General features: G+C 34.6%; 5 non-coding genes and 3 pseudogenes across 5 annotated transcripts; all 8 read left to right on the top strand.

The window, feature by feature from the left end:
• The first annotated feature begins 12508 nt into the window (after positions 1-12508).
• Positions 12509-15337, top strand: LOC120215063 (annotated as a pseudogene).
• LOC120215404 lies at positions 13161-13292 on the top strand. The gene has a single exon (XR_005524946.1). It is a non-coding gene; the product is annotated as a small nucleolar RNA snoR74 (small nucleolar RNA).
• LOC120215407 lies at positions 13415-13546 on the top strand. The gene has a single exon (XR_005524949.1). It is a non-coding gene; the product is annotated as a small nucleolar RNA snoR74 (small nucleolar RNA).
• LOC120215409 lies at positions 13621-13750 on the top strand. Its single transcript, XR_005524951.1, has one exon. It is a non-coding gene; the product is annotated as a small nucleolar RNA snoR74 (small nucleolar RNA).
• On the top strand, positions 13873-14004 carry LOC120215406. The gene has a single exon (XR_005524948.1). It is a non-coding gene; the product is annotated as a small nucleolar RNA snoR74 (small nucleolar RNA).
• On the top strand, positions 14124-14255 carry LOC120215405. The gene has a single exon (XR_005524947.1). It is a non-coding gene; the product is annotated as a small nucleolar RNA snoR74 (small nucleolar RNA).
• A 712-nt stretch (positions 15338-16049) lies between the features above and the next one.
• LOC120215150 lies at positions 16050-18998 on the top strand (annotated as a pseudogene).
• Positions 18999-19483: 485 nt separating this feature from the next.
• Positions 19484-20950, top strand: LOC120215326 (annotated as a pseudogene).
• The last annotated feature ends 319 nt before the right edge of the window (positions 20951-21269 follow it).

Here is a 21269-nt window from a genome sequence, read left to right as displayed (position 1 = left end):
CATTCAAAAATGATTGTATGATTTTTATTAAAAAATAATCGAATAACCAAAACAGAAACTAAATAATAGATGGATAACCAAACAAGTACTTTACCATTGTTTCTTCTAATACTGTTATCTGTAAAATTCAAGCTTAATTTCGTATAATATGTATATTTATATTATGTTTATATCTATATGTTACTATCAAATTAGTGAAAAACATTATTAGCTATTGCTATGGATGGGCATGTGTAACATCCCAAACTACGGGTTAGTACTTTATTGTAAAGTTTTAGAATTTCTTGATTTAAATAGGAATATTTCAGTTGGATTAAGTGGTGAATATGAAAGAATTAAAAGGATAGTATGGTAATTTAGCTTAAAAGATATTGTCATCTCTCTATTTAGAGAGATACACGTGGAAGATGAGATAATTCTCCAGAGCTATCTTCTCCTCTTTGTTCTTCATACGTGAGGCTTGAAGCATGAGGTGAGTTTTCTGATTTTTTGGTTATTTGTTAAATTAAAAGTTAGGTTTTGATCATTAGAAGATAACTAAGCTTAAGGAAAGCTTAAGTTGTCTTATAATCAAAAGATGAAGAAGTTATAAGAAAGTAAAGAAAATGGGGTTTTATATGAAATTATGGAAAAGAGTTGATAAGTTGAATTTGAAGTTAAATTTGACTTGTCATCATGCTAATTAAGGAATATGAAGTGTTAGAGTTGTATTTAGAACATATTGAAATTTGAGTAAGATTCTTGATTTACATATGAGGGATAGGATTTTGAGGTTATGGATGGTTTTCATGGATATAAATTGGTTTAAGTAATGGTGGTTAGGTTTAATGACATGATAGGGGCTTAAAGTAGAAGAATTAAATGAAGAATTGATGATTTTCGGGCTTAAAATACAATTTATGGGTAGAGGGAATCGATATAGGGTATCGATTCCCCCCTCTTGAACGAAAAATTCCAGTATGTTCAGGGGGTATCGATTCCCCCTAAATGAAAAATATAATTTGGTTCTTTAATTTGGTTTAAGTTGTTAACATCAAGTTTAACGTTTAGGCTTCTGATAGTTGTTTTGAAATGTTATATTTATGTAGATATTGAGTCTAAACAAGTTACAGAATAATCAAAGGATTAAGATCGAATCAAAGCAAATAAGGCTAAGGTGAGAGCAATTTTAATTGTACTTATATTATTGAACGAACATTGGCTTGCGATGAGCTAGTGATGGAGTTACTATGGTAAAAAGTGACTCCTAAAATGTTATTTGATTTGTGATGCTTATATGTGCATGAATACATGAAATGGGTATAAGTTATTATATATGTTATATGATATGCATAGACATAAGAGCATAAAACATAAGATATATGATATGATATACATGATTATATGCATATGTGATATATGCTATGAGACATGTCTAATGTGAAATGAGATAAGTTATGTGATATGATATGAAATACATGGTTACACATACATGTGGTATATGACAGAAAAGAAAGAACAAGTGTTGAGAAATGTATTCATCGTAAATGCCTATAGTATATGATACGAGAGCTATAAGTATAGTTGGCATGCCAAGAGTCGAGGGTATTGTAGTCCTTCGGGACGTAGTCCTACGGGACATATATAGCAGTCATTCGGGATGAATACTGAACAAATGTTCGGTGCCCATGAGGGAATTTATACGAGCTGTGGTGACAGCATTAGTGCACAACCTCAATGTACTCACATACCTTTATTCTCAACAACAATATACATGGGCAATTGAAATATAAATTAAAGTGAAAGTGATGCAAAAAGGTAAGTTTCATGTGTGCATGACTTGGTTATATATGTCATATGAAATATATACATGCATATTGAAATATCATGATCAAATGGTAAGAATGCAGATTCATGAATCTACTATTACATGTTTATTTATTGCCTCAGTAAGTCTATGACTTAGCGTGTAAGTGATTTACACGTAGGTACCAAGAAACGAGAAGAGCAAGAATAGAAGTAGCAAGAACAATATTATTACTAGAAGATCAGATCAGAAGTAATCGACAAAGTAGGTATTTTGTTGTGTATAGAGTGTTGGCATGTAATAAGTCGTTCATTATGAGCACTCTGATTGAGTTTGTATTTTGTGGTATCTTTTATGTAAATTAACGTATTTTGTTTTAAACAAAGTTTTAAATTCCCGGAGTTTTTCTTTAAGAGTCAAAGTTTGAAAATTCAAAGTGACACCTCAGACTCGTATTCGAGTCGGGTACGGGTTGGGGTGTTACAGTTAATGGCATCAGAGCTAAGGTTTAGTCGATTCTCGGTATAAACCGGAGTCTAGAGTGTTTTATAAGGTATACATGCCAACAAAATAGGGAAAACTTCTGATTTCATGGAATAGTAAGTATACTGTTATGCTAATATAACTATATGATTGTATTTTTATAGATGTCCGGACAAGGTAGTTCTAAAAATGAAGCAGGAGATGATATACCCGCTGAAAGCAGTAATTCACCTGCCCTGGCCAGGCAGAGTGAAGAACAGATACCCTCTGGAGTGCCTGTGAATGATCAAGATGTGTTCTTTAGAACTTTAGACGCAGTATTGACGCGTTTTCAACCTCCTGTTACTTCAACTCCAAAAATGAATGTTGCAAAAGAGTTGAAGGGTTTAGGAGCTCCAGAGTTTAAAGGGGAAGCTGATGAAGGTCCTGTTGCTGTGGACCTTTGGATTAATGATGTGAAAATCATGCTTGAGGGACTTTATTGTTCCGATGCTGACAAGCTGGATGGAGTCGTCTCCTTGCTTCGAGGGCAAGCTAGAATTTGGTGGACCAACGTTACATTGAGAATGTCTGATGATCAAGTAACTTGGTACTTGTTTTTAGAAGAGTTCAAGCATAAATACATCGGAGATCAATTCATTCGACAAATGAAGCAAGAGTTTATGAATCTGAAGCAATGAAACCGTACAGTGTATGAGTACGAATGTGAATTCAACAAGTTAAGTCGTTTCGCTATTGAATTAATTCCTACGGATAAGGATGCTTGTGATTAGTTTGTAGAGGGATTGCGTCCTCGGCTGAAAGAGATGTTAATTGTGTTGAATTTATCTTCATTTCAAGAAGTGGTGAATCGTGCTAAAGCTTTGGAAAGAGCTTAGAATGAGAGGTTCGGAGATTCTCGAGCTCAGACATCGAAAAGATCGGGTGCATCATCGAGTACTACACCATCAAAAAGGGGCAGAGATGTTAGTCCTCGACCCCAAGCACGGTCAGAATCAGTGGCATCATCTGCTAGAGGATTAAATCCAATGAGAGTCAGACAAACTTAGTCAGTGGGATTGGGAGCTGGGAGATCTAACCAAAGCCAAGTCCGACAATGCCCACATTGTGGAAAAAATCATTTCGGGATATGTAGAATGATTTTTGGAGCTTGCTTTAGATGTGGGGACACCAGACATTTTGTTTGGGATTGTCCTAGGGTAGTCGATGAATCTGCACAGCCAGAGAGGTCTATTTCTACAGGCCAAAGGGGAAAATGTAGAGGCAGAGGAAGAAGTCAGTCAGAGTTCTCTGCTCAACAAGAGATACGTTGCACTGCTCGAGTGTATAATCTTAGAACCAATGACGATCGGGATGATCCGGAGATTATAACATGTACATTTATGCTGTTTGATAAACATGTTATAGTATTGATTGATACGGGGTCTACATATTCATACATTACTAGTAAGTTAGTGAGAGAATTAAACATTCAGTTAGAAGCTACTAACAATGAGGTGATAGTGATGAATCCGTTAGGGCACAATGCTCGGGTAAATATGGTGAGTCGAAGGTATCCCATACGAATTCAGGGAATTGAATTCCCTGCTAATTTGATGGAATTATCTTTTGAAGAATTTGAAGTGATACTGGAATGGATTTGTTATATTGTTATTATGCTAATGTCGACTGTAGACTGAAAAGAGTAACGTTGAGAATTTCGGAAGAGGTAGAAATCGTGGTGTTTAGTGAAGGGTGGAATCTATTGGCAAATGTAATCTTAGTGATGACGGAAAAGAAGTTAATGTTACAAGGATGTCAAGGGTTCATTGCTAGTGTGTTGGATGTAAGAGCCAAAGACAAAGAGATTGAAGAAATTCCTATCGTGAGAGAGTTCTCTGATGTATTTCCTGCAAAATTGCCAGGTTTACCTCTGGAACAACGCCCATTGCAATGGTATCATACAGGATGACTCCAAAAGAGTTGCAAGAATTAAAGATTCAATTACAGGAATTACTGGACAAAGGTTTTATTAGACCAAGTGTATCACCTTGGGGAGCTCCAATTTTGTTTGTTAAGAAGAAAGATAGATCAATGCGACTCTGTATCGACTACAGACAGCTCAATAAAGTGACTATCAAGAATAAATATCCACTTCCTCGAATCGATGACTTATTTGATCAATTAAAGGGAGTTTCAGTGTTCTCAAAAATTGATCTACGTTTGGGTTATCATCAATTAAAGATTCAAGAGAAAGATGTTCCAAAGACGGTGTTTAGAACAAGATATGGTCACTATGAGTTTATCATAATGCCATTTGGAGTTACGAATGCACCAGCTGCTTTTATGGATTTAATAAACATAATTTTTCAACCTTATTTGGATCAGTTCGTGGTGGTTTTCATTGATGATATTTTAATATATTCAAAGTCAGAGGAAGAGCATAATTCTCATTTGAGGATTGTCTTGCAGAATTTACGAGACAAGAAGCTTTATGCTAAATTCTCTAAATGTGAATTCTAGTTGAATGAAGTGGCATTTCTTGGACATGTAATTTCTGCAGAAGGAGTTCGAGTGGATCCTCAAAAGATTAAAGCTATTATGGAGTGGGAAGTTCCAAAAAATGTGTCAGAAGTTCAAAGTTTTCTGGGGTTAGCTGGTTATTATCGAAGGTTCGTTAAAAACTTTTCAATAATAGCATTACCCCTAACTAAGCTGTCGATAAAGGAAGTAAAATTTACTTGGACTCAAGAATGCCAAGAGAGTTTTGAAAAGTTAAAGAAGATTTTGACAAAAGCTCTAGTGTTAGTCCAACATGAGTCTGGCAAGGACTTTGTAGTGTATAGTGATGCGTCTCATAATGGCTTGGATGTGTATTAATGCAAGAAAGCAAGGTGGTGGCCTATGCTTCGAGACAATTAAAACCGCATGAGAAGAATTATCCGACACACGATCTAGAGATGGCTGTAGTAGTGTTCACTTTAAAGATCCAGCGTCATTACTTGTATACGGATCACAAAAGTTTAAAGTACTTGATGACTCAGAAAGAGTTAAATTTAAGACAGAGAAGATGGGTGGAATTTCTCAAGGATTATGATGTTGTGATTGATTTACATCCCGGAAAGGCAAATGTGGTAGCGGATGCCTTAAGCCGAAAGAAGTTTGCAGCCTTACGAGCTATGGATGCTAAACTATCATTAGGCAGAGATGGTGCAATTTGTGCGGAATTGACTATCAAACCATCATGGTTAGATCAAATTAAAGAATTGCAAGCTAAAGAAGAAAAGTGTTCAAAGAATTTGCAACAAATAAAGAATGGAGAGTGTACAGATTATGAGATGAAAACTGATAGGAACCTATATTATCAAGAGAGGCTAGTGATTCCAGATGTTAATGAATTAAATAATGATTTATTAATGGAAGCTCATTGTAGTCCATTAACGATTCATCCTGGAGGAAACAAAATGTATATGGACCTCAAGAGTCTATATTGGTGGTTGGGATGAAGAAAGACATTACAGAATTCGTATCTAAGTTTTTACATGGAGCATTGGGCACACAACTGAAACGTTTCATCCTCAGACAGATGGTCAGTCTGAACGAACTATTCAAATTTTGGAGGATATGTTAAGAGCTTTTGTTATCGAATTTAAAGGATCGTGGGAAAAATATTTGCCACTTGCTGAATTTGCGTACAATAATAGTTATCAGTCAAGCATCAAAATGGCTCCCTATGAAGCTCTATATGGGAGAAGATGTCGTACGCCCTTGAACTGGTATGAACTTAAGGATCGAGAAGTTATTAGTCCTTATTTGATTCAGGAAATGGAAGAGAAAGTTCAAGTAATTCAGAATAATCTGAAAGCTTCATCTTATAGACATAAATCATATGTTGATTTAAAAAGGAAAGAAATTGAGCTTCAAATCGGAGATAAAGTGTTCTTGAAAGTGTCTCCGTGGAAGAAAGTATTGAGATTTGGACGTAAAGGAAAATTGAGTCCTCGGTTTATTGGACCATATGAAATCGTTAAGAGAGTGGGACCAGTGGCATATCAAATAACTTTGCCACCTGATATGGAGAAAATTCACAATGTTTTCCATGTTTCAATGCTTCGTAAGTATCGATCTGATCCCTCCCATAATATATCACCAGAAAAAATAGAAGTGCAATCGAATTTCATATATGAGGAAGAACCGGTCCGAATTTTAGCTCATGAAGTTAAACAATTAAGGAACAAGATTATTCCATTAGTCAAAGTGTTATGGAGAAATCACAAGGTGGAAGAAGCGACCTGGGAGCGTGAAGAGGACATGAAGATTTAGTACCCCCATCTCTTTGTACAATGAAAATTTGAGGACGAATTTTCTTAAGGGGGTGAGATTTGTAACATCCCAAACTACGGGTTAGTGACTTTATTGTAAAGTTTTAGAATTTTTTGATTTAAATAGGAATATTTCAGTTGGATTAAGTGGTGAATATGAAAGAATTAAAAGGATAGTATGGTAATTTAGCTTAAAAGATATTGCCATCTCTCTATTTAGAGAGATACACGTGGAAGAAGAGGTAATTCTCTAGAGTTATCTTCTCCTCTTTGTTCTTCATACGTGAGGCTTGAAGCATGAGGTGAGTTTTCTAATTTTTTGGTTATTTGTTAAATGAAAAGTTAGGTTTTGATCATTAGAAGATAACTAAGCTTAAGGAAATCTTAAGTTGTCTTATAATCAAAAGATGAAGAAGTTATAAGAAATTAAAGAAAACGGGTTTTTATATGAAATTATGGAAAAGAGATGATAAGTTGAATTTGAAGTTAAATTTGACTTGTCATCATGCTAATTAAGGAATATGAAGTGTTAGAATTGTATTTAGAACATATTGAAATTTGAGTATGATTCTTGATTTACATATGAGGGATAGGATTTTGAGGTTATGGATGGTTTTCATGGATATAAATTGGTTTAAGTAATAGTGGTTAGGTTTAATGACATGGTAGGAGTTTAAAATAGAAGAATTGAATGAAGAATTGATGATTTTCGGGCTTAAAATACAATTTCTGGGTAGAGGGAACATATACCCTATGAATGGGTATCGATTCCCCCCTCTTGAACGAAAAATTCCAGTATGTTCAGGGGGTATCGATTCCCCCCTAAATGAAAAATAGAATTTGGTTCTTTAATTTGGTTTAAGTTGTTAACATCAAGTTTAAGGTTTAGGCTTCTAATAGTTGTTTTGAAGTGTTATATTTATGTAGATATTGAGTCTAAACAAGTTGCGGAATAATCAAAGGATTAGGATCTAATCAAAGAAAATAAGGCTAAGGTGAGTGCAATTTTAATTGTACTTATATTATTGAACGAACATTGGCTTGCAATGAGCTAGTGATGGAGTTACTATGGTAAGAAGTGACTCCTAAAATGTTATTTGATTTGTGATGCTTATATGTGCATGAATACATGAAATGGGTATAGGTTATTATATATGTTATATGATATGCATAGACATAAGAGCATAAAACATAAGATATATGATATGATATACATGATTATATGCATATGTGATAAATGCTATGAGACATGACCAATGTGAAATGAGATAAACTATGTGATATGATATGAAATACATGGTTACACATACATGTGGTATGTGAAAGAAAAGAAAGAACAAGTGATGAGAAATGTATTCATTGTAAATGCCCATAGTATATGATACGAGAGTTATAGGTATAGTTGGCATGCCAAGAGTTGAGGGTATTGTAGTCCTTCGGGACGTAGTTGTCCTACGAGACATATATAGCAGTCCTTCGGGACGAATGCTGAACAAATGTTCGGTACCCATGAGGGAATTTATACGAGCTGTGGTGACAGCATTAGTGCACAACCTCAATGTACTCACATACCTTTGTTCTCAACAACAATATACATGGGCAATTGAAATATAAATTAAAGTGAAAGTGATGCAAAAAGGTAAGTTTCATGTGTGCATGACTTGGTTATATATGTCATATGAAATATATACATGCATATTGAAATATCATGATCAAATGGTAAGAATGCATATTCATGAATCTACTATTACATGTTTATTTATTGTCTCACTAAGTCTATGACTTAGCGTGTAAGTGATTTACACGTAGGTACCAAGAAACGAGAAGAGCAAGAATAGAAGTAGCAAGGACAATATTATTACTAGAAGATCAGATCAAAAGTAATCGACAAAGTAGGTATTTTGTTGTGTATAGAGTGTTGGCATGTAATAAGTCGTTAATTATGAGCACTCTGATCGAGTTTGTATTTTGTGGTCTCTTTTATGTAAATTAACGTATTTTGTATTAAACAAAGTTTTAAATTCCCGGGGTTTTTCTTTAAGAGTCAAAGTTTGAAAAGTCAAAGTGACACCTCGGACTCGTATTCGAGTCGGGTACGGGTTGGGGTGTTACAGCATGAGTCGGTTCAGGTCGGATTTTCAGTCAATCCGACCCAACCTGAAAATTATACACCTTCCATCCGATTCGAACTCAATCTTACTTTTTGAGATAAAATCCGAACTCGATCCGATCCGACCCAAAATAATATATTTATTAAAAAAATATTATTTTATACAATAAAAATAGGGATTTAATTGAAAAAAGTAATATATAGAGGGTCATTATTGTAATTATCCCTAAATATAAAAGTAAATTTTTATGTTTTCTTTTCTGGTCGGGTGTTTTTCACCCTAATCCTGAATCCTACCCAACCTAGACACAACCTTTAAAAAACCCAACCCGACTCGAACCCAAAATATTTTTAAAAAAACCTGACCCTGTTCGATTGAGTCAGAACCCGTTGGATTTGGGTCTCATGCCCATCCCTAGCTACTGCAATGTGTCACGGGCCGTGGAGTTGGACTTGGGACATTGGTACAAGTGTCTGATAAATAGGTTCAAGATGGGGTATCGGGCTTGCCAAGACCACTAGACTTGGCCCATCACTTGGAGAATGTTGTGGAGTTCGTTCACACTAGCCGTGCAAAAAAGGAAAGTGACATCATATTTGAAGATGTTCACAGGAGCATGGCAAATATGGCAGGGGACGATGTCATATCAAGGAGGATTATGGAAGAATTTTTTCATATTCAGTGTGAACACTTATCCAAGGAAAGAATCCTACTAATGGATTAGGTTGAGTTTCCTTGATTTAGGGGATTATATATTAATTTAGTTCATATTAACCGTTGATGTAAATAGATATAGGTCATTGATTTAGAGGGAGCTCAACTATAAATATAGAGTCTCCCATCCTCATTTGTAACACCTCATTCCATTCATTCTATTGGGAGAGTAATAAAGCTCTGAGACATTTACTCTATCTCTTGTGTGCTTTGTTCCTAAGTCTCTTTGTGTTGTTGTCTCTCTTGGTGGCTAGGAGTAGCCACGCTTGTGTTTGCACTTCCACACCATAGTCCAGCCTTGGTGGCTTAGAGTAGTCATGTTGGTGTTAAAGCTTCCACATCCTAGAAGCATTGAGGGCTTGGTTTCAACCTTAGTGAGTTTTCATGCTCACTAGGCTTGGGTAAGACTTACTTAGTCGCAGAGAAGACCCAGAAGTGTCAAGAAGCGTCTAACGTCTCGTTAGACCTTAACTATGATATTGCAACAATTTGGGCTTGAAGGTTCTGAAGGCGTGACAAAAGGAAAAGCCTAAAAACAAATCTTTTCCAACTTACCTTGCTCATCGTAATGTTGGTAAAATCAGAAATAAACTAATAGAATAGGTGGGGACTGTGACTTCTTACCACCTTTGCTTGTTTCCCGCAATGAAATTATGTTATATGACTCTTCTAACAATAAATTATAACTAACTTTAATAATAAAAAAACATATATAATCTCTCGGATTTTATTTTTTTTGTTTATTTTTTTTAAAATTGGTTAAATCTTATACTAATTTATATTTATTTTTGGATTTTATAATTTAATTCAATATTTATTATTATTGATATTATTTGTATTTAAATCGTGAAACAAAATTCAATGTATCACAAATTTGGTGGTGACGGCTGTTAGTTTCTCCTCACAAAACTTGTTAGTATAATCATAAACCTTTAGTCTGTTAGTTTGAATTGTATTCATTCTTTTCGAGCAGTTCTTTTTATACAAATAGGGTAGTGTTTTTTTAAGGAAAAATTTTAAATTATAATTAAAGTTTACAACTATAAGTGTAAATTAAATATATAATTAAGATATTTTTTATAATCACAGATCTAAGAAACTAGTTACATGAGACCATAGTAGGACTATACAAAGAAAATGTTAAAAACTAATTTAAAATATTCGAACAAAATATGGATACAAACATATATTATTGCATCGATAAACGAACCATAACAGATGATTAAATTATTGAAAAATCACATACAAATATCAAATAAGAGTTGAGCATCGTGAGAAATTTATTTCCGAACGCAAATTGTATATCCAAATTCAATTTGATGGTCCTAAACATAAAAGATCAACATGATAACAAATAAACATCATATTGATCAATTGATACGATGCCAAATTTAACCCTAAGAAAAAAACAGTCAAACGATTGAAAGAGAAGATCCAAAATATGTCAAAAATAGAATATAAATGAAGATACAATATAAGAGAAAACTTCCATAAAAGCAAAATTATTAGAAATTTAGAATTTTAAAAGAATAAGAGAAAAATAAAGATACAATATAAGAATATAAATGAAAAATAAGGAATATCAATGTTTAATGATTAAAATTAAATTTAATAACACTATTAGTTTAAAAAAAATAAAGGAAAAGAGACAAACGAGGGTAATTTTATCGTACGACAATCTATTTTTAGACTATCAAAAGGTGCAATCGAAAATGGTTATAGATATTGTTCCTTAGACATTCCCGACACACGGGGATCAAGAGAAAACTAATATTTCTTCTCGTGCGCGTTAATAATGCATTTTAAACGTAATATATCTGAATTATCATTTAAAGTAAGGCTTATAGCTATAAGAGTAATGGACGTAAGTGAAATGAAGCCCTAATTTAAATGTTTAATTAAAAGAATTAAAAATTCACATATAGTTTAGAAACATTCAATATAATTAACATTTTTAATATTTTATGGTCACACTAAAATGTAGACCGTTAACTATTGGGAAGTTTACATAAATTAGAGTAAAATCTTGAATAAAATATAATAAAATATAGTGCTTTTTAAGTAATTAAATTTAAAATTAAATTAAATTTTTATAATAATTTTTACAAAAGAATTAATTAGACATGATAAAAATATTATAGAAAAAATTAACATATAAATAAAATTTATGAACAAAATATAAATATCATTTCCGTTTTGATTTTAAAGAGTTGTCTTAATTTTCTTTCAAAGTGGCGTCTTTAACTATGAGTGTCATTGTCTTTTTTTTCTTCTTTTTGCTCAAATTTCTTGAATTGTTATTGTTTTATGCCATAATGGTACAGTTGTTTATATGCTTTTATGGTACAATTTTGTCTATCTTTATAACATTTTAACGTTTTGTGTTGCATTCATCATGACGTACCTCTTAATCAAGAAATATCAATAATTTCATATAATTAGATTTCTTTTTGAAAAAGTTTATCGATATATTCAAAACTGTTCGTAAAACAATCTGTTAGATTGATTCTTGTAATCTATACGCCTACATCAATATTACGTTTAAGTTCAAATAAAGATGGAGAGATTATTGATAGTTGCTACTTTTTTTTTCGAAGTTAAAATATATATTCAATGAAAGATTATATTTTTTTTCTTCATGCCTTTGGGTTTCTATGATAGGATTCTGTTACTTTTCTTGTACTTAACCTTTTTATTTATTGAAAATTTAATTTTTATTTAAAAATAAATTATTGATTAACGCATAATATGTACTAAGTTTATAAAATATAATACTTTTTATAAAAGAATAAAAATAAAAATAAAATAAAATTATAAAATTCTCTATTGTTTTCAATAAATTAATAAAAAAAGAAATTTATTAAATTATCTAATTTTTTAAAAAAATTTCTATTGTTTTTAATAAATTTAAAAATTTATCTTTAAATTGAAAAAACAGTTGTTGGATTTGGATCTCTACAGTCTTAGACCCATAAAAATGATTTTGGGTTGGACCATACAAAAATATATTTTCTCTTTCGTTTTGTGAACTTCGGATTTCTTACCCCAAAACCCTAATCAGAACCCAATATATTTGTCCAAATCATTACATTCTTCGCCGCTTTCTACCTTGCTCGGCGTATCCGCAGAAGCAAAACACCTCAGACAGCAACGAGATCAGTCGCCATGGTTCATTTCTCTTAAATTTGTTTTCCCAATTTATATTTTGAAGTTCCTTCTTTGTTTTGTGAGACTATATAACACTGAACTCGATTTTGTTTTTAACCCTTTTATTTTCAGGTGAAGTATTCGAAGGAGCCCGATAATCCCACCAAGTGTAACGTCTCATTTTTCCTTAATTTTTGAGCTTTTTATCTTCTTTTTGTTTATGAACCCAGATTTGTTTGATGGAAACTAATGATTTTTTTTTTTGCAGTTTGTAAGGCAAGGGGCTCTGGTCTCAGGGTTCATTTCAAGGTATTATATAATCTGACGTAACTATTGATTCAAAGTTCTGGATTTTGGTTGAAGATTCCAAAAAATTCATTTGACGGTAATTAGTGATTGTTACATTAGATTTAGATTAACTTGGTACTGTAGTTTTTTCAATGCATATATACTTTCATTTGCTATCATATTTAATGATTAAAGACTGCTGTGGAACTTCTCTGTTTATTTCTTTGCTTGGGAGAGGTTTGTTATTGGGATTTTCATAACCTTTTATGATGCATTGTTTACGTTTATAGTTATATTTTTGGCTGAGTATTTGGATTCTTAAACCTGATGAAAAAAGCAGGGCCTTGTTGCCTTTAGTGAACTAGGCTCTCGTAAGCTTCAGGAAAATTACTTGTGCATTGTTCTTGGGTGAACCTCTGAATTTTATTGGTGCCTGAAGGTTCAGTAAATGATGCTATATTTTGTAATCCTCTGTAAGGAATTTGGTTTTTGGATTGACATGATATGATTTAAATTGTTTCTTGAGGTGTTTTGATGCTGTTAGGTTCGGTTTTGGGCTGAGTTTTGGATTCTTAAACCTGATGAAAAAAGCAGGGCATTGTTGCCTTTTGTGAACTAGGCTCTCGTAAGTTTCAGGAAAATTACTTGTGCGTTGTTCTTGGGTGAACCTCTGGATTTTATTGGTGCCTGAAGGTTCAGTAAATGATGCTACATTTTGTAGTCCTATGTAAGGAAGTTAGGATGTTGTTTGGTTTGGTTTAAACTGAATTTTGAATTTTTAAGTCAGATGAAAAATGCGGGCCTTTGTTGCTTTATGTGAACTAGGTTCTCGTAAACCAGGAAAATTACTTGTGCATTGTTCTTGGGTGTACCTCTGGTTGTTATTGGTGCCTGAAGGTTCAGTAAATGATGCTACATTTTGTATTCCTCTGTCATGAGTTTAGGTTTTGGATTGATATGATATTAGTTAAATTGTTTCTTGAGGTGTCTTGATGTTTTTCGGTTCGGTTTTAGGCCGAGTTTTGGATTCTTAAACCTGATGAAAAAAGCAGGGCCTTGTTGCCTTTCGTGAACTAGGTTCTATTAAACTTCAGGAAAATTACTTGTGCATTGTTCTTGGGTGAACCTATGGTTCTTATTGGTTCCTGAAGGTTCAGTAAATGATGCTAGATTTTGCATTCCTCTGTAAGGAATTTAGTTTTTGGATGGATTTGATATTAGTAAAATTGTTTTTTGGGATGTTTTGATGTTGGGTTTGGTTTTTGGCTTAATTTTTGGATTCTTAAACCTGATAAAAAAGCAGGATATTGTTGCCGTTCATGAACCAGGTTCTCGTAAACTTCAGGAAAATTACTTGTGCATTGTTCTTAGGTGAACCTCTGGATTTTATTGGTGCCTGAAGGTTCAGTAAATGATGCTATATTTTGTAATCCTTTGCAAGGAATTTAGTTTTTGGATTGATATGATACTGAGTGCAATTGTTTCTCGATCTGTGTTGATGTTCAGTTTGGTTTTATGATATATTACTCTGCATCTCATTTGTTTTTTGTTGCCAATTTTGTTCTGTAACTGTTTGCTGGTGCTCAACAATGAGGCTCATACTGGGTTCTGGTTTTATAGAACACAAGGGAGACAGCTTTTGCCATCAGAAAGTTGCCTTTGGGTAAGGCAAAGAGGTATTTGGAGGACGTTATGGCTCACAAGCAAGCCATACCATTCCGACGCTTTTGTCGTGGTGTTGGTCGAACTGCTCAGGCGAAGAACAGACATTCTAACGGATAAGGTCGCTGGCCTGTAAAATCTGCCAAGTTTATTCTAGATTTGCTGAAGAAAGCAGAGAGCAACGCGGAGGTATGCCTAGTCTGTCGGTTGAGTTTGCATCAATTTTTGTTTTCCACATCTAAGAATTTGATGTCAATTTCTCAGGTTAAGGGTTTGGACGTTGATGCCCTCTATATTTCTCACATCCAAGTAAACCAGGCTCAGAAACAAAGGTGTCGTACATAGCGTGCACATGGAAGAATCAACCGTAAGTATTAAAACCATGCACCTAATGTTGTATGGAGACTGTTCTGTTTATGTCTCGTGTTAATTGGATTGTGTTCTGTTTTTCCCAGGTTGTATGCCTTCCCCTTGCCACGTTGAATTAATTTTGTCTGAGAAGGAAGAGCCTGTCAAGAAAGAGGTAACCATTTTAAACTTAAATATCTTTGGTAGTAATTGGTAAATGTTTCAAAAATATAATAAATGAATGTAAAGTTGCGTAAACTATGCTGTTTTCTGAAGTTTCTGTTGATGATAATCATCTTTTGTTTTCAGCCCGAGACTCAATTGGCAGCTAGCAAGTCCAAGAAGACCCAAGCTTAGGTGCTTTTGTTTTCACCTTTGTTTTTCCAATTTTTGAAGAGGTTCTGAGTTTTTACAACACATTTTCTTTTGGTTTTCTAACCCATGTTTAGTTTAATGTCATCTGAGAAACTTTTTTTTAAATGATTATTATTTATCAAGTTTAAGACAGAAAATGATCTCTGAACTTGATATGTTTCTTTAAGGTTACACTTGACCCCCAACGTATATGTTGGTGTGTAAAAATGTTACAGACAAATATCGTCGAATGGTTCGATTGAATGTTAATTTTCTTTTGATTTGTCGTATTTTAAAATGACAATAATTGTACAAATGATTAAGAGATAGTTGTTATATTTTGAGATTCTGGATTTAAGCATGAAATTCATAAAAATTTATAAACGTTTATTGTCTTTTTAATTTTTTCATCAATTTTTAGTTTCTCCTTCGACAACGGGAAAATAGCAGCACCGAGACTGAAGTCCAAAGATTACCTAGAATCAACAGCTATGCCACCAATAGGAACAACAGATCTATGTGCCCATAAAAAACTTCCTACATATGTTTTTGGAATTTTTTTATAAATGTTAATTTTTAATATATTAATTGATTAATTTAGATTAAGTAGTTTTCTTCATACATAATGTCAAAATTTAAATTACTGATATTATTTAAAAAATCTAGTCTCTTCTTGAAATTGACATAAAAAGTAAGTGTAATAAAAAGTAATTTTATCTAATTTTAGACGGTAGGTTAGCAGTCAACTTTTTTATTTTTAATAAAAATTGATTAATTTATAACTTATGAATAATCGGATAATCAATTTATAAATTCTTCATAGTTAAAGATTAAACAAAAAGCAATTTATATTCGATGGACAATTTACATATTTTACCCTACTTTGAAAATACTCCGGTGGGGAAAACTGAAGCAAAGTGTGTAGCCTCGTTCTTGAATGGCGCCTTCACCTTAAAGAAATGAGTTCATTAGTCTCCTGTTCGGAGCTCAAGGTTCTACTTCCGCCTTCGGCACTCCTTCCTCCACTCCTGCCTTTGGGACTCCCTCTTCCACACTGGCATTTGGTACTCCTCCCTCGACTCCTGCGTTTGGGACTCCTCCCTCGACACCTGCGTTTGGAACTCCGTCCTCGACACCGGCTTTTGGAACTCCTTCAACACCATCTTTCGCTACCGGCTTTGGCCGCTCCTCTCTTTTCTCAACTCCTTTCGCTTCTCAAACGCAACAGCAACAGACTCCGTTGTTTCAGCAACAACAGCCATCCATCGCTGCACCTTCCAGTGGTTTCGGATTCCAGAATACGTTATCCGCCACTCCTTTCCCCAATGCGCAATTGACAACTCAAATGGCTCCCGTTGCTCCTCTCTCCTTCTCTCTCGCCGATCGTGACATTCAAGTAATTTCTCTCCTTTTAAAGTGTTAAACCCTAACCCTAGATAACAATTATTTGATTCTTGATTTTTCTGTTTGATTTCTAGGCGATTGTGGATGCTTACAAGGAGGAGCCTGGGAACCCTAAGTATGCTTTCAAGGTTTGTTTTTGTCCCAGTGCTTAATTTTACTTTGAATTGATTTTTGATTCAATTCAAGAGGATGAACAATTGTAGATATTGTACCCTGAAGCTACATTGTTTCTGTTTTGTGTGCATATCTAATTATGAGAAATGCAATACCTGGAATAATTTAATTTGATGATTTTCTTTTTCAATCCATGGAACTCGATAAAGACCCAGAATGAGGTTTCAGATGGTTTGCGTGTCTACTGATGGCTAAGTTAGGCATTTGTTGTTTAGTGTAATGGACCCGCAATTCAGGGGAAAGCCAGCCGGTGTATCAGATTTAAGTTCACCAGCATTTACTTATGTAAACTTTTACTACTACCTTTATCTTCATTTTTGTTGGGTTCATGGAGTTCTACTTCCACTAAGGTGGGGTGATAGTTTACATTTGTAGATAACGTGGGCGGAGGCTATGGCAAAACTCGAGGGTATGGAGAGTTCTGATCGGGAAAGACTGTGACCTCAGCTTGTTCAGGGTCAGATATGGTCCTAGTAGCAACTGTATGGATTTCTATAAGATTTTGAAACTGGTATCGTAACTAAACGATGCCAATTTTAGAAAGACTTGTCCTGATCTAATTAATTAATGGGAAAAATCTCATGTGCTATTGTGTGTTTGTGTTTCTAAAATGGTGGATTTTGTTTGTCAGTACCTCTAGCTGTTAGAAATGTAATGGAACCTTGAAAGTTGTTGCATAAGGATAAAAAAGAATATTTTGCAATTGAAATGGGAGAGATATAGATGAACAATGTTGTATGTTGCACGTTTTTGGAAGTAACAATAATGAATATGGCCAACTGTACACAATTTTTGTACTTTTGAAGTTCTATGGGTACTTAAATGTACCAGAAGACTTGGTTTTACCAGTGATTATGCTTTTTCATTTTGAGTCAATTATATTTGTGAGAGTAGGAATTCTAAGTAGGCTAAATTATTTGACATTTCGTTTTGCTGATTATTGCAGCTACAAGATGAAGTAATCCTTTCAGATGCTGAAAGGTTGCGAATGACCCAGAGCAATGTGAAAATGGTATTGTATTCTCCATGAGTTTCAATAGATTACTCTCCGTAGCATGCTTTTCACATTCTATGTTATTTGGTAGCTTCAAAGGCATTTTCAAGCTGAAACTCTTCCATGGATCAAGAGAATGAGACAAAAGGAGTAAAGAGTCCAAAGACGCCTCTTACGGGTGAGACAAAGTTTGAATTCTTTTTTAGCATCTATTAGAAATGATTGGCCTGAACCTAAGAGCTGATCAGAAACATAATTTTGTTGAGAAGTTTATTGTTCATGTTTCTTTTTTATTTGATGCCACGCCCTCCCCCAACTCCCAAAACTCATAAATAAATAATGAGGAAAAAGGAAAAGAGAATGTGCTTGATACAACTGCCTTAGGAGCGTGGTCAGTGTACTTATATTGATTTTGTTTGTTGTATGATGGCCATAAAGATGATGAGAATAGTGGAAGCATTAGAGGGTAAGGGTTGCCGTGTGCCTCTAATGAAAGGGGAAGTTGAACTGGCTGAGAAGTTGGCTACAATAACTAGACAGGCTAATATTCCTATCCTCTGATCCTTTACTTCTGTATTTGCTGCTATACTATAATCAAGATCTTTTACTGATAAGCAGATGCAATAACAGTTGAAAGGATCTGGAGCAGAACTTTCTAGGAGGGTTCAAAACCTACTAGCCGAATCTCGTGTTCAAGCAAATGCTATTGGTGCTGGAGGATCTCTTTATCTTCCAGGATCGACTAAAATACACGAGCAGAGTCTTGCTGATATGCAGGAGGTATGACCGACCAATCTATAAGCTTTTCTGCACTCTACATCTTCCGTGGGCAGGGGGAGTTATGAAAAGAGCATTCATGCCATTTTGTTTTAAAGTACACTGTCAGTTCGACTAACAACCATAATGCATAATGTATCTAGACATTTTGTGACTTGACCATGAATAATCTTTTCTGGGGAATAGGTATTACAACAGCAAACGAAGGCCATTGCGAGGCTTGGCAACGTTTTGAAGCGAGATATCAGGGATATGGAGATAATAATGGCTGAAGACACGGATATGACGGACAATGTGAATTTAGAAGGTGGATTCTTTGCCACAATGTTCTTTTACGTTAAAAGTTTTGTATGTGGATTGGACAAGAATTTAAATTGGCTTTTGGGCGGTTCTCGCTATGATATATTTATCCCATTGGTATCGGCGGGGTGACCCAGGCCTACAAGCCTAACATGCTTCAGGCCAAACTTGAATCAAGATTCCATTGTTTTAAAGCTTGACCTTGCCTAGAGAGTTATTGTTATTTCATTAGACGGATAACACATTTTTATTTGAGAAATGATTTAAGTTTCATCTTAAAACCAGAAATGCTTTCTGTCCACGGATTGGATTGGTACATTGCACTCCTCGCCGCACACTCATGCACCAAGGACACAACCTTTTGCATATGTGGGCATCCTCATATCTATGGGTCACCCAATATAACACCTCAAATTATCTCATATAATCCGATTAAATTTGAATTATTATATAATCTTTTAGTCATTTGAAACAAACATTAATACAAATTTCATTCTTTAACTATCATTTATTAATCCAATTATGACAAGTCAGTTATTAGGGAACAATAAAAAAATCAATATTTAAAATTATTCAGAATGCATCATATTCTCATCCCATATCTCTTTGTCGAGGTCCTCAGCTACGCTCTTCTGCAACCATGGCAGCCAACTACGACTACGAGGAGGCTCCAGGTAGCTACGACAATGTGAACCGCCAAGACTTGGCTACGACCTGAACTTTGTCCCCGACTCCATTAAGTCGTTTGTTGTCCACCTTTACCGTCACATTCGTGAGAAAAAATGTGTATGAGATTCACCAGAAGTATGAGATCTCGTTCCAAACGCTCTCTGTTCGTCTCTTTAAAGACACTCCTTGGCCCTCCGTCGATTCCGTACATTACGTAGATAACGACCAAGTATTTTGCCTTCTTTACCGTGAGATGTGGTTTCACCACCTCTATGCTCGCCTATCCTCCTCTCTCAAGCAGAGGATTGATTCTTGGGATAATTATTGTAGCCTCTTTTAGGTGGTGTTGCAGAGGGTAGTTCACATGCAATTACCAAATCAATGGCTATGGGACATGGTGGATGAATTTGTATACCAATTCCAAAATTTCTGTCAATACAGGGCTAAAATGAAGAACAAAACTGAGCAAGAAATTGCTCTTCTCCGCCAATTTGACCAGGCATGGAATGATCATGGGGTGCTCAATTACTTGCAAGCGTTTGTGGAGAAGTCAAATATTATTCAGATATTGAAGCAGGAGGAGGGTGGTGAACAATTTACTGCTACTGATGGGTATGATTACAGTGGTGGAAGCAATGTCTTGAAGGTGTTGGGATACTTTAGTATGGTGGGTTTGTTGCGAGTTCATTGTCTTCTGGGTGGTTACCAAACCGGACTGAAGTGCCTGCATCCTATTGAAATTAGTAAACAAGGTGTTTACACCAGCGTTATAAGAAGTCATATTGCTACCATTTATCATTATGGTTTTGCCAATCTTATGATGCGTAGGTATGTGGAGGCTATTCGTGAATTCAGTAAGATTCTCCTAATCTCTTGTATATTTACAAGACAAAGCAATATCATCAGAAATCTCCCGTATGAACAAATAATGAAAAAGAATGAACAGATGTATGCCTTGCTGGCAATTTGTCTTTCACTGTGTCCCCAAGCAAAACTAGTTGAGGAGACTGTGAACTCTCAGTTGCGAGAGAAGTATGGTGAAAAGATGTCTAGGATGCAAAGATATGATGACGAAGCTTTTGCCATCTACGACGAGCTCTTCTCATATGCATGTCCTAAGTTCATTACACCTTCAGCGCCTAGCTTTGAGGAACCCCTTGTAAACTACAACCAGGATGCCTACAGACTTCAGTTGAAGCTGTTTCTATATGAAGTGGATGAGCCCACTCTGAGGGGTATCTTGTTTACGTACAAGCACAAAACTCATGCTGTTGATTCTGATGGAAAGATCATCTCAAATGCTGATTTGGACTTCTACATTGGTGATGATATGATTCATGTTGTTGAATCCAAGCCAGTTAAAAGATATGGTGATTACTTCCTGCGACAGACTGTCGAGTTTGAAGAAGTGATAATGATCATAAAGCTGGAGTAGACTGGCTGCCTACCTGTTTTGCACGAGATATGGATAGCTAAAGTTGACGGTAGATGTTTTGATTGACAAAATGTTTTTTTTAATAGGTCTTACTTTTTCGAATAGAATAGGTAACGTTTTGTATATTTTAAAATCATTATTGATAAAAAGGAATCTTAAGCATTAAGTGGGAAAACATACAAACGCTAGGGGGGAAATAGTACATTAAACCAAATAAAAATAGATATCTTTTAATGGTCCATTATCGATCAGTCCAATATCATTGAGACCCAAATTACCCAGCCCCAACAACAATATCAATGATATACGAGTAAACAATATA

The sequence above is a fragment of the Hibiscus syriacus genome, unplaced genomic scaffold, assembly GCF_006381635.1.
Source record: "Hibiscus syriacus cultivar Baekdansim isolate YM2019G1 unplaced genomic scaffold, ASM638163v2 tig00110114_pilon, whole genome shotgun sequence".
NCBI lineage: Eukaryota > Viridiplantae > Streptophyta > Magnoliopsida > Malvales > Malvaceae > Hibiscus > Hibiscus syriacus.
The sequence above is the reverse complement of the archived record's forward strand: the minus strand, read 5'-3'. Positions and strand labels throughout refer to the sequence as shown.